Genomic DNA, 14,858 nt, shown 5'->3' with positions numbered 1-14,858 from the left:
CTACATTTCACAATTTACATAATCTATATATTTAGAAGTACATAAAACTCCTAATTTTTACAGTAGAGATAATAACAGTTTGTTATAATATGTATATGTCTATTTTGATTTGAAAAAAAGTATAGTGTCAGTGTAGATATTTATAGCTCTGTGTTCTATCTATTTAGAAAATCTAAAAATGAACAGCTGGTATACTTCAGCATCAATCTTGATTAGATCTGTCCGAGGGTTATGAGCATCGGACTAAATTCTTTCTTAAATGGACTCCCATTTCAGTTTTAAATAAAATAAAATTCTCATTTCAGTAATTTGACATACGTAATTGGACATTTCAGACTGAATATTTTTACTATGGCTGGCTATTTTCGAATGAAAATATAAGACTGGGAGATTAAATCTTTTGTCTAATGCGGCGACTCGTTTCATACATTTATATAACCATAGTAAGTTTATACAGTATTACACAAGAATAGGTGGTTATTTCGTTACAAACAAAAATGTAATAAACCTGTTAGGTGACAAAGGATAGAGTAACATAAAGTTTTATTAGTCTGTTTACTCGAGTTACTTGAATAAGTTGAATATAAATGGCAAAAACTAACCCTAGCCGGTTGAATAGTGGAATCATCAAAATAATGTATATTCCTCACGGCCGTCGGTTTTCAAGCATCAAATTTATTTTTATGTATATTTTTATTGTTTGCGGTGAGGATTGTCGCCTCCTTAGGGGCTGTTTGTATGCCGACTGGAAAGAATTACGTGCGCGTTGGTGGAACCTTTTCAGGAATAGCGATAAAACAATTTGTTGTCTCAACGGTAGGTGAAGTACGATTATTGCCAAATCTACTTATGCTTCTATTCTATTTATAAGCTTGAATATATTATCCATGGATTATGGAGTGCACTATTCGACATTCAAAGACATTTCTTTGCTTGAAATAACATAATGTTAATGATGCGCATTTGAGTGTAGTTTTCCATTCTCAGTGTAAATCCTACTCTTTATAAACTCTGCATGTAAATAAATAAAAAATCTTATAATTTATACGTCATTATGAGGAGTATATCATTATATAGCATATTCAGTAGCGCTAGTGAACCTATGAAAGCTCTTGATTGTGCAATTTAATTAAGTTAATCCGATCCATAATTACACGGAGCCAATTTTCGATATCCCTCCTGTTAACTATGATCATTGGTTTAACAGAAATTTGTAATTTACGCATAGCGTTAGTCATATATACGTAACTATCGCTCATGATTCATGAATTATCCCTGATTAATAAGAATATCTATTCTAGTATTATAAATCTAAAACTTACTATTCGCCTACCGGTTATTTTGGTAGGTACAGTTCAGAGAAAATATAGACTTTTACTACATTTACTTATTTTGTATAAATATTTAGATATCTATCGTATAAATACAAACTTAAATATTAATTATGTATTAGTAGTAATGAGTTCGTCTTATGAAGGATCATTATCGACGGGTTAGACGTTAGCATGAAATATAACATGTTTATATTGTTTTCAGTATGAAATGAAGATATAGCGGAACATCGGTAGAACGTGAACGTCAACATTCAAATATAGTTACCGAATACGACGCAAACAGCACCAAATGTTATGAAAATGAAAACCGGGGACACTTGTATCGAAACTTCAATAACAAATTGCATTGTGCCGACGCAGCCGATATTCCTATGAAATTGGATTGCGCTATCTAATCATTCCGATCGTGATTCCATTGATGATGTTCGTGACGGGTTTGCCGCGTTGATGATCATTTTGTCAACTTTTCTCGTTGAGAAAACAGATCTATTGTTGATCATCGATTGATTGAATTGTTAGATGCAATGTGTAGAAATATACAGTGTTGTCATTGTAGTGTTGAAATGAATGCGCTTTGCAAATTGCTCAATGAATTATTACCTACATATATGAGATGTATGTAGAAAACAATAGTTGAATCTAACCTAAGTACTATAGAATAGCTGACGGGTCTGCGGACGCGGTTCTATCGAATACCCGCGGCCCCGTCAATACAGCGGCACGGCGGAACACAGTGGAGTTTAGTCGGTAGGTCCTATTTATCGGAGTCACCCTGCACTCTGCAGGGTGACTCCGATATAACCCAGGGCCCTTTCCCCGAGCGCTCTGGGTATGCCTAAATGCATTCTCCACTATAAAAAAAAAGTACTATAGAATATGAACGTATGTTTCTTTATACTATATGTATAAAATAAATATAGTTATAGTAACAATAGGTCTAATATTTTAGTCCAGATCTATTGTTACTGAACGGTAAATATACGAATAAAAAGATTCGTATCAATAGATTCTCTAATATTCGAACCCATCAAATAAAATATATCATCTAAATCGCCATTCATATATGTATTTACTAAAACGTGGATGATATCGCTTAGATTTTTTTTTATAAAATCGCTATATCGAATAAAATGTTCAGATAGATTTTATTTCTACTTTATTGAAACGTTCAATTTACATTAGCAGCTGAAGCTATCACATATTTCATAAATTATATTTGGTCTAAGTAGTTATATTGACTATCACACTCAAATGGTGAATGAAAAAATTGTTAGTTGAAATATATAGGTACTTACACTATACTGTACTGTACTAACTTCCACAACATAGCTTATATCAGTTATTATAATTCTTATTAATTTTACTTTTGCGATGTTTTATCTATAAATAGCGGGCAGATGCGTATTTTGATACGAATTGAGTCACGCGCTCTGCAGAATAATTACTGAGTAAATAAAATGCCAGTTTAATTGTTATAGGTATATTATTATAGCATTACGAAGAATGAGTCAGTGCGTAGAAACCCACATGCTTACTTTACTATACTCACATTGAGATACGAAATCCTCCGTAATATTAACGACACTTTTCATTTAAAATTAAATGCAATTATGAAAACTATCGTTAAATTTTCATTTATTTTATTATCCCATTCTCATTTACTTTTTATTTTCTCTAACATGATATAATTTTCTACACAAGAACTGTATGAAAACAACTGTTACGTAACTAATTACAACGTTATTTAAAGAAGCATTGTTTGGAAGATACATATTCATAAGGATTTATTTAAAAGCGTCCCAAATGCACGCCACCTCCAACCATGAATAAAATTAGCGTTCGTTAGAGACCGCAATGAGTTATTACGGATATTATAACTACGTGTGTACTTTTTTGGCATATATTTAATGTTAGTTGAATTATGGATATACAATTATCTTTTATAGCTAAATTACTGGTTAATACAGAAGGTGAAAGCCAAGTTTATTAAACGCTAGCTGTGCCCCGCGGTTTTACTCACATTGCTCTACTCAAAATAGTTTTTCTTTTGAGATTAGCGCATTCAAGCAAGCAAACAAACTCTTCAGCTATCTAATATTAGTATATATTAAATATATTCATTGTCAGAGTAGAATAAGCATATCTTAAAGTTTAAAGGATTGTATAAAATATTCTCCCCTACGGAACAAGGTCAAGATCTTTTAAATATAATGATCTTGACAAACAATAATTTTTAATAAAATTGTTATTACCGGTTATACAATACAATTACAAAACTAGCTTAAAATTTTTAATGTTATTTGTGTCTCTGATTTAGCAAGTACATGTGACTGACCTTGATTATTTTAGTATCTTGCGAGAATTTTAAATCCTGTGTTTATATTATTATGTTGTAAGAATAAATAAAAATATACATATTTATTGCGGAAATGACTAATATTGTCCTTTTAAAATAAGCAAAACGTTGACTAAGAATATTCAAAAGGGTTAGATGAGTAATTAAACATTGATACGACTGTTTCGGATGCATTAAGAGCAATATATTATTGCTCTATTATTTATAAATTAAGCCTAAATTAAATTTTTAGATTTTCCTCAATTTGAGCATACCTATCTTTCTAGTCATTTTCATTGGAACATAGATTTAAATTCACTTAAAAATAATTATAATTTCGGTAGTTGTCGTGATTCGTGAATATATAATATATGATTATATAAATTTATAAAAATAAAATAATGTTTTACATTAAAAAAAATACATTGATCGATGCAGTCATGTGCAGTGTGCAGTCATTATAAATGTATTTGTGTTGATATGACAACAATTGACAAATATAATTTTTCAGCCGTCACGGGAAATTGCTGTTAGCAATTTTAGTAACTATAGGAATTAGTATATTGTACCGAGTTTTGATATCAGTATGGGTATCGCATATTAATTTGTTTTGTTTGATACGAACCGAGTAATTTGATTGTGATACAAATGATGATTCAAAATAGAGCTATCTGCAGTTTTACCAAAATAAATTGTATGCATTATTTAGTAAAAAGATGAGAACAATACAAGGTTCAAAGGACAAAATGCTACATTTCTATAGTCTTTAATCTTTATAGTTTATTCTTTTATTAGAAATCTCGAGGAACTGTGTTAATGAAACCATAATGGTTGACCATTATCGTTCTAAAACAAAGGTTATTTACATTTTCACTTTTAAGTGAAATGCTATGAAAGTAGAATAGCAAATAATAAAATTAGATAGTGAAAAAACGTATTGTGTGTCAGATTAAAAAGACAAAACCAACATTATTAAAAAAGTAAAATAGTATTTATCTTTTACTTTAAGAAGAACAATTGAAAATACTAACTTTTCAATTGTTATTCTTAAAGTTAAACTTAATAAAGTCGTAGTTTTAATATCATTAGTATAATCGGATTATAAAAGAACTATACACAAAATCTAAGTCAATAGCAGTGACAATTCAAAGTGGCTAAAGCTTGGTTAGCTAATTATTATTGTCACGTGGGAAGCTCCCACGGCAAATGGCCTAGTGTGGCCCAATCAAGTGTACTTCATAGCGATAAGGCACTCGTGGTTGCGTATTGCAAATAAGTGCAATAAACAGCATTGTTTCTTTTCAAGCTAATCCATTTTATATCTGTATAATGTATACTGTGGTAAGCGTCACAAAGGATATAGTTTAGAGTTTATCTCATGGAGAATTATAATTATAGTGTATTGTGGTAGTGGGAATATAGAAGTGTTTTGTATCGAGCAAATTCTGTCTTTAATATAATTCTAACTAGTAAGTTACGAAATGGGTCGATTTACCTAATTCATTTTAGAATGTTAGTAAACTCAACTTAACGGAAGTGAATTTCCTGAACCTCGAAATACTAGGTTATATTTAAAACTGTAATGAAAAAATATTTAAACATTAACCCACCTCAAACATACGCATAAAATTGTATTCTCATGACGGAGCTAGTGTACGCAATGGCGCAAAGAATTACGGAACACAAAGTATGAGATAAGCACTCTGATGATACGCAGCCACGCTCTCTTTGATTTATCGAAACGCACAATCTCATTACAAATTATAAGGTCCTCTTTACATCATGTAATTGGCTCAGCTAGGCTGTGGAAAAATAGAAATCCGTTCTCAAGGCGTGCTCACTTTTACACCTGGTGCGCACAGATTTACGCACGATTATCACTAATTAATTCGTTTAGGAGGCTAATTTACTCAAACATTGTTTAGTAATTACGAACGGAGTGGAATTACAGCGCATGAATCTTGTATAAGTGGCATATAATAAGCTGGCTTTTTAATTAATAATTATACAGAGGAATTCCGTTGTAGTGATATATATTGGCAAAAATAGATAATGCTTTTGCTATGCGGCAAATTGTAGTTTTCATGTAAATAATATACTTTTTGAAAGTATGAAAACTGGTAACAATGCCGTAGTTACACTGGCTATTAAATTAATGTTAATGAACACACCTTCACGTCAAAATTAAATAAAAATTATTTAAATTTTTGTCACATTGACGCGTACTTACGTAATTATGTATAACCAAGACAATCAAGAACAACAATGTTATTGTGAAACTAGAGAATTTATTTTAAAACATAGTGTGTCAATGCTTACTAGCGGAATACGCTCATGTAGTTAACTTGTTTACCTCGTTATGTAATATACTGCATCTGTGTTGTAAACATAAACAAACAAGATAGTAAAATGTATGACCAATCTATTATACAAGTTCAAGACGAATAGCCTCTTTACGGTCATAACTAGAGACTAGTAATTATTTATAACACAGATCAAGGCAACGATAAACCAAGGTTACAAAAAGCTTAGAGATGATTATTCAACGCAAAAGCTAGATGGTTTATATAAATAAAATAACGATTAATTTTCTAAAGGAAGCGTTTTGTAGGGTAAGGATATTTTTTATGAGGTAACCTGCTACGTAGCTAGTTAGTACTAACTTATATGGGAGTACAGTACAATATGGGGGTCTTCAAGCGTAGAGTGAACTAGAGAACCTTCTAGGGAAGCGCAGACCACATCTCAGCTTAACATCAGGCGAGATTGTGGTCAAGCGCTTCCCTATTCCCAATAAAAAAAAACTTACATTTTCAAAATATTTAAAATAGGCTGGGCATATAAATTAGTTTATTAATTGGCAGACAAATTATTCGATACTTAACATAAGATAGTAATCAGTGTACAGACAAAACGTGGGTAGGATAAATATAAGGTATTTTGCTTCTATTATGTTAATTTGGAAGCAAAGCAAGTCTTCAGATTGAATAATTGGTGGTGGTTTCACAATGCTCGTAGACGACTGTACAAAATGTCCTTCGAAGTGTTATGATACAACTGATTATTTGGATCCATTCAAGGATAATATTAGTGTACAATGATAATTTGGGGTAGTTCATTAGGTTCAGTGCAATATTGTGTTGCTCAATACATTATTATTTAAAACTAGCGGTCCGCCCCGGCTTCGCCCGTGGTACATATTTACGTTTTCTCTACATAAAAACCATCCTCGTACTTCAAGGAATACAATAAAAAAAGAATTATCGAAATCGGGTCAGCCGTTCTCGAGTTATGCGCTTACCAACACATTTTGCGATTCATTTTTATATATAAGAAGATACATATAAAAAACGGGATGCGTTATTTCTTTTAGAATTTTCGTTAAAATTCGTAAATGGTGAAACATAATAATCGATATAATATTGCTATTTCGAAGTTTATCTAGAATAAGTCAAATTATTCAATTCGATATTGAATTTTAGCTTGCGCCTAATTTATTATTTCAAAATAGAACGTCATTAATCGTTTACTATCTAAATTATTATCTTCAAATTACATAGTACAGTCTCAATACATATTATTATTTCCTGTCGAAACTTAGCAAATACAGTGCGATACAATAACTTTGTAATTTACGTGCCTCGAATACTTTACATGACACTTGCAGATAACGAGCAGCTTGAATCTCTAACTTTGAACTGCGCCGCTCTGGGAAATCTTCTGAATCATGAGTTATATGCATCTGCTGGAACGAGTGTTATCAACATTATTAGTTCTGTAGTGGGACTGAGAGCCAATCTAATCTATCTTTCTATAGTCAAAAGGACTTTTTAAAAACAATTTATTGTAAATTTTAAATCTGAATTTTGAAAATGGCTAGAATGATTTTCATGAAATATAGAAAGATTATCCTGTTCATATAATTATATATGATTATATTTTAATTTGAAAATATTTAAGCTTCAGAATATTAGGCACGCGCATTGATGAGTCACTACGTCACAGCGATAACGTATACACACAGCGTATACACACAGTGTGCGTATACAAATACCACAGATTATATATACGTCATACAAAATAGCGTCCGCAGCTGTTTTGACTCTGTGATCCTTGATTAGATGACTTAGAGCCGACCCAAACATTTGTTAGAGTTGCGGTGTCGCATCTTGTGCAGCATTTCACAACTTTGTTGGCTTTTACTTCGTTGTTTCTACGATCGTCTATACAATCTTGGTGTATTTTAGTACGAATTGCCATGAACATTTCAGCGTTTATGATGCGTCAGTCAGAATTACAGCGTAATAAGACGACAATTTTTTATTATTTTTGCGTCTTTTGTACTATTTATAGATACTGCCACTGTTGTTTTAGATTTAATAATTAAATATATTGCAAAATAATTATCTTTCCATTACGAGAAACTTTTATTAAATTAACAAAATTCTAATCGCATAAGCATCAAACTTTCTATCTGAATGAATATTAATTACTCGGATATACCAAACAACAAAATGAACATTAAACATTTTAATTACAGCACCGTGTCCTCACCCTGTTATAATAATAATTAAATATTTATTAAATTAATTCCCGCCATAAAGTTCGGTTGAGCATCTTCGACAGCCGTTACAAATATAATTAATGGAATGCTGTAAAACGTCTTTTACATGTGACGACGATATTAATTGCTTGTGATGTTTGAAGAGCGGCTTCATAATGATGTTTGTAGATATTTCAATGAGTTTTCATCTTGAAAAACGAAAAATCTAGAAACCTGAGAAGAAAATTGCGAGGTAAATGAATGGGGTCATTTATACATTACTTGATTATACAATTGTTGAAATATTAAACAAGCTACCTTCAAATTTTATAAGAAGGGATACACTTACAATTGTACTATATTAATTATTATCAAACATTATAATAATAATAATAATAAGGGCGTAGGGATGTGACGACCCCATCGCCCACGGTTGGAATATCTATTGTCTACGTGACAATAGATATTCCACCCGTGCAATCAGTCAACCCGCAGGACACCTTGTGGCGGGGTGTCGGGGAGTAGCGACCCCGCGGGAACCGAGTGCTCCCGGGGGAGGCCCCTGTCTTCATCTCCGGCTCGCCTTCACCGGCCGGTCGGAGTGAAGCCTGACGAGGACAGGACCCCCACCTCTGGCTTGCCTTAACCGGCCGGCCAGAGTGGAGTCGCGAGAGCTTTTAGCTCGAAGGGTGGATGCGAAGCGTAAGTGGCGAGTGGGCACGTGATGCTGGACCCTCAGGGAGCGCGTGATCGTAGTTTAAAGCCCAGGGACGCCTCTCCACCCTTAGCTGCTCACAATATGTTGCCCCCTTGTCGCACTATTGCAGCGACTTATTTCGGGGGCCCATACAGTGAGAGGGCGAGTCACCACCTGCCAACATATTTTTACTTTCTTTTAGTAGAAAGGCAGGTGCCATAGTTTCCCATAGTCCTCAGTACCAGTCCATTTAGCATCCCATTCCATAGCTCAGTTTATTTTATTCCCTTATCTTGCAATAGTCCTACATCGGCCGCGGACTGCCCAGGGCTGTATCTCTATAGTGCAGTCATGGGCAGGCTGCGGCTGGTGTCCCACAACACAGTAAAGTTCTCTAAAGGGCCTCTGCGTGTTGGATCCGTGTCCCCACGTAAGCCTTCCAAAGGACCGGGTACCTTCCTTATGATGGTACCCGAGTATTATGGAATTGAGATACATAATAATAATAATAATCATTTATTTCAGATTCATCCTAAGATTACATCCATATAGTGTTAGTACAATTGCGAGCTTACATACTAGTGTTAGTAATAAAGAATGTTTTTTTTTTTTTTTTTTTAACCTAAAATAAACATAAAGTGGCAGGTCCGGGTGGACTTCCCGATGATGGCGGTAAATCACTAAACGACTGCGTGCAGCCGTATCCAGCGCGCCAGCATCGGAGAGTCCCACCGGTCCGCCAGCGCGCGCAGGATGGTGTTGGGACTGTCGCGCGTGCGGCGCATGATAGATGCGCACCGTTTACGCATGATGGCCGCAAAGCCGTCTGTGTCAGCCGCCGCGAACATCGCGGAGGCGCTGCAGTGGCGCGGCAGCCCCATCAGCACCCGGAACGCGTTATTGTATTGAACGCGCAGATCGCTGTATGTCCGCTGTGTATAGTTAACCCACAGGCTGCAGGTGTAAAAGGACTGACAGTACGCTTTAAAAAGTGCAACTTTGACAGTCCCCGTGCACCGTGAAAACCTGCGGGCCAACATGTTGCATCGGACAGACAGCGCTCTGCGCTCCCTTTCAATGTCCACACTATCCTTAAGGTCTTCGGTGACCCAGTGGCCCAAATACTTAAATTGCTCGACTTTGTTTAGAGCTGTACCACTCAGAGTGAAATTCGGAACAAATGTGTATCGCTTGTTGTCCGGCCTGAAAATCATTATTTCACTCTTTTTCGCGTTGTATTTGAGCCCATGAGCCACTGCGTAGGATTCACAAATTTTTAAGAGCTTTCGTAAGGCACCAATCGACGGGCTCAGCAGCACCATATCGTCTGCGTAGCTGATGTTATTCATGCAGACTCCATCTATATGACACCCTATGCCGGTGCTGCTGAGCTCATCGATCAGTCGGTTGACGTACAGGCTGAAAAGCATGGGGGAGGTCAACCCCCCCTGCCTCACCCCGCATTCCAGCCCATACTCCCCCGAAAGAGAGCCTGCCCATCTTACAAAATTCTTTTGATTGTTATACCAATGCATAAACAATTTCACAATTTCCCTAGGTAGACAAGTTTCATTCCTTAATTTACCCCATAGAATATCGTACGATACAAGATCGAATGCTTTGGATAAATCGAGGTAACATGCATAGACTGGAGTCTTTCTACTCGTGTAATACTGTACAGTCTGCTTGAGACACAGGATAGCACTCTCGGTGGAAAGCCCGGGCCTGAAACCAAACTGAGCGTCGTTTAACGAGACGTGTTTATCCAGGTGCTGACCAAGCAGACTGTCCAGTACTTTGGCGACCACTGTAGCTAGTGAGATCGGTCTATAGTTGTTTACATCCGATGTATCACCAGTTTTATTTTTGATGATTGGTACAACTATAGTACGCATTAGATTATCGGGCAGATGGGAGTGGCCTAAACACAGGGTAAAAAACATAGCAAGCACTCTGGGTAGGTGTACACCTGCGTGCTGCAGGTGCTCGATGCTAAGGCTGTCGTGACCCGGGGATTTACCCCTCACCATGCCTTTGATCACCGCACGCACTTCCTTCGTAGTAAAATAAACACTACGCTCACCACCTTCCTCAGCATCGGGCCCCTGCCGCGCTGGCCCCAGAGGCGAGTCCACCCTGAAATGGTGGGAGAACAAGGTGGCAATCTCACTTGGCTCGTGCACTCCCGCCACGCTGACGGGGAGGCCCGGCTTATGATTCATTTTATTGGTGTTTTTCCAGAACTGACCAAATTTCTTGTTTGAGTGAAGTTCAGCAATAATATCCATTTTTATTTGTTGTTGGTTATTCTGACACCACTTTAATTTTGATTTAAAAGTGCGCCTTGTTTCACACATATCATCATAAAGACGGCCGGCCCCGGGCTTACCCCCATACAACCAAGCCTGAAAACATAGCCGAGCCTTCTCGTGAGCGCCGCGGACGTGCCTATTCCACCCGGTAATGTATTTACATCTACGCTTTTCGGTAACATTATAACTACTAATAGCGGCCTCCGACAGAATAGAAATAACCTCGTCATACATGTTATCTAATAGGATTTTATGATTTTGGTTACGACACATATCATCTGAGCAGCTTCTTAATTCTGAAGGAAAATTAATCTCACGAAGTCTAGAGTGACATAATAATAATACATGGAACATAAATAATATAACATAGTCTTGGTAAATATTTCTCAATTTTTTATAAAAATCTCTAACCGTTACATTTATTATCTAAAAAACAAAGACCTGAAAATCCTTTAAAGAAAATTTTCCCCTTACAACACTCCTGGCTACCGCAAACTTTTACCCCATTCCTTTGCGCTATCTGATACCGTTCTGTAACAGCTGTAAGCAAAAATGTCGAACTTTAAAAAGTACAGAAAGGCACAAATACGTTGATTAATTAAGCTGACAAAATCGAAGTTCATAAACTTATTATCAAGAGCGGTAACAGTCAGCCGCTGGGTGTCACGACAGAGCTGAATAATGACGCCGGGTGACATTTAATTTCGGATACAAAAGGCTCTTTATGCTGTTTACCCTAATCCATTTATCCTCGAACTCCGGATAATATTGACGGGGGCCTTTAAACTTTCCGATACTTAATTAGATATTAACATAACTCTTCAGCTATTGTTTGGAAATTGTACAAACGTTCGATGGCCCTTGATATATTGAAATTGGAAATGAAATAGTTCTGAATTTCGCGTGATGTTATTGCCTTTAACTTTAGTTTAATTTTGTTCTATTTTAGACGCTGGAAATAAAGTTATTTATATCGTATATAGCCCAATAAACGAAGAAAATTCATGACATATTTTATTCAAGGTAAACTAACGTACAGTTAGTGCTGTAATCCTTTTTCATAAATGTACCAGGATAAATATAGAGAAATACAAATATGAACAATTGTGAAAGGCTTTTTTCATGCACGTGTCAAAGAAATTCACGTATTAAATAAAACATTACAATGCAGTGCTATTTGCTTTAAAATGTACATAACTTTTTATTCTTTCTACGTATATGAAATCTACTGAAAGTGTTGAATTTTACTAAATTTGTTTGCAGAAAACGTTACAAGTTTAATAAATAGTAAAAACAAAAAGTCCTCAACAAAAATAGATTCAGTCAATACATTTTATTAGACGCCAAGTCCTTCACGAACACCTGAGTCATGACAGTACAATCCAATTATACAATTAATAAGCGCGAAGGCGTTAATATTATCTGTATCTAGCATCTAGAAATTGTATTCGATTTATTAAATTATATTTTCAATCTCTCTATGTTATTCTTAGACAATAGTAATCTCGAAGTCAAAAGTCAAAGTTGAAGAAGAAAAATACTGTTATACTACTTAAATGTTATCAATTATATATATAATAATTAATCAATTATGTATATTATAATAATTGTTATAATACTTAAATGTTATCAATTTACGGACAAATTACTGAAATTTATTTTTAATTATAAAGCGATACTGTGTCGCTATTTTAATAAAATGATACATAAAACCCATAATCCGTATAATCCGATTGGGACTAATAAACATTAACATACTTATTACAACGCCTCATTAAGTAATAAGTTAAACCGTGGATGCATTTTTAATCAATATTAAGCGTTTAATTAAAGTTGGTCGGTGGGCTTTTACATTGAAAGAGATTATAGTTGCCGGTGTATTCAGTAATTGCTTTTATATACCTATCACAACCGTAACGAAGTTAAATATTTGTACAGCAATAAAGGAACTGTGTTGTGTTTGAGTATGATTGTAAATGATTTTTATGATCAAAAGTTTTTGTATTTATAATATTGAACATATGAATTATTTTTGTATTCAAATACGGAACATGATTTTTATAAATCGTGAATGGATCTGTAGTTTTGTTGCAGTGGCAGTTTTAGATGTATATAATATTATGTAGGTACTTACTTATTTTTTTGTAGAGAGCGTACTTAAATAAAATTAGAGTTTTAGTTTCGATCAAAGTTTGAGTTAAAAATTAAAAAATTCATAATAGCAAAGTAAGTTTATTAACTCCTTCATACTTTTATATCATTAAAATTGTATATTTAAGAAAGCAGCATTCCTAAGTACTATTCTGAACTAAAATAAAAAAGCATAACTTACGTTTCTGAGTGGCACTTTTGCTCTTGAAGACGGCTCTCACGAACTTAGACGGTCTGTAAAAACAAAAAATTCGTTTGAGTAAAATTGCTGATAGAAAAATTATTTATTCACTAAGCAAATGTACTTTTCTAAATTAATGTTTTGATTTATGACGTTACATTTGAACGGGCCAAGAAATTTTAATGGATTTTTTATGACTATGTATTTTTCGCTAAAGGGTCTATGTATTTTTCGCTGAATAAGTCCAAGGACGGAAGTTTTTTTTACTAAGAAACTTTACCCTTTCATCGGAAGTCGCTCCAACGTCAACTTGTTTCTGGTATATTTACAAAAAAAGTAAAGGGCTTTATGCGAAATTTGAGATGAAGAAATTAGAGACAAATTCTGTAAAATTTTCCTTTGCCATATTTTATTACACTCAACAAATCCACAGAGAACTGAAAAACAGAACGCGAAAGTTCCCTATCCTACAAACATTAAAATGCATTTCTCTGTTTTGTTGTATTCGATTACATTCATTGACATTACACTCGGCAGATCCGGCGGTCCACCGGGGCTGAATCGATGTTGTCACAACTCACAACGACGAATAATTCATGAGACGCGAGAGGGCGGCTGCGAGGTGTTCGATGTTTTGTAATAGCTACAAGCTTGTACGAATCGATCCATTGTACTATTATTATGCAAAACTCGCTGACGCGCAAAATGCTCGCGCTCTAAAGGTTGGCGGAATGTAGGACAGTGCAAGTGTTCAAGGTTGGATCGCGAAATTGTTTATGGGGAAAATTATGTTAACCGTTCCAAATTTTACGCTCACTGAGAGCAGAGTGCTAAGAAATTAACAGACCCAGCTTGATTTCATTTTTGTACTGAATTTATACAAAACATATCCTATGTAATGATTGATGTTAGAAGCTAACACGAAGAATAAAAACAAAAAATAAATGACTATATGCATGCTAGTATTTATATTTTTGTTCTAATATCACTTTAATAAAGTTGTTAATTAGGCTTTAAGTTGTCTTTATTATGGACTACCACTTTATTTTGACTGACAGATGAAGCCAAATTATTGCTGCTAAGAAGATCTGCCAATCATCTTCATCTACTACTGCATAGACTATGATTAGATCGATTGGACTTAATATTTAAACATACTATATAGAAAGTGTCTTCTTTAGCAGCATTTGAAATATGTGATTATATTTAACTATATTACAGTTTCACAAGTTACGCATGTTACATTTCGAAATAGGTCACGCTCGCATCTGTGTTGTTACCGCACTCTCTAAGAAAATCATTATG

The 14,858-nt window shown here is 34.7% G+C and overlaps 1 protein-coding gene across 5 annotated transcripts in view; it reads right to left on the bottom strand.

The window, feature by feature from the left end:
- The window catches only part of LOC149902189 (uncharacterized), an 86,519-nt gene that overhangs the window by 30,936 nt on the left and 40,725 nt on the right, over window positions 1-14,858 (bottom strand). For all 5 annotated transcript variants that reach the window (XM_090110411.1, XM_090110415.1, XM_090110412.1 and 2 more), the window contains one exon: window positions 13,554-13,606. The gene's annotated coding sequence lies outside the window, so the exon portion shown is untranslated. The remainder of the gene's footprint in view (window positions 1-13,553; window positions 13,607-14,858) is intronic.

Source organism: Colias eurytheme, chromosome 15 (genome assembly GCF_061535395.1).
Source record: "Colias eurytheme isolate Ceu_HAF_F1 chromosome 15, ilColEury1 Martin Lab GWU primary, whole genome shotgun sequence".
NCBI lineage: Eukaryota > Metazoa > Arthropoda > Insecta > Lepidoptera > Pieridae > Colias > Colias eurytheme.
Note: the sequence above shows the minus strand (reverse complement) of the source record. Positions and strands in the feature narration are given on the sequence as shown.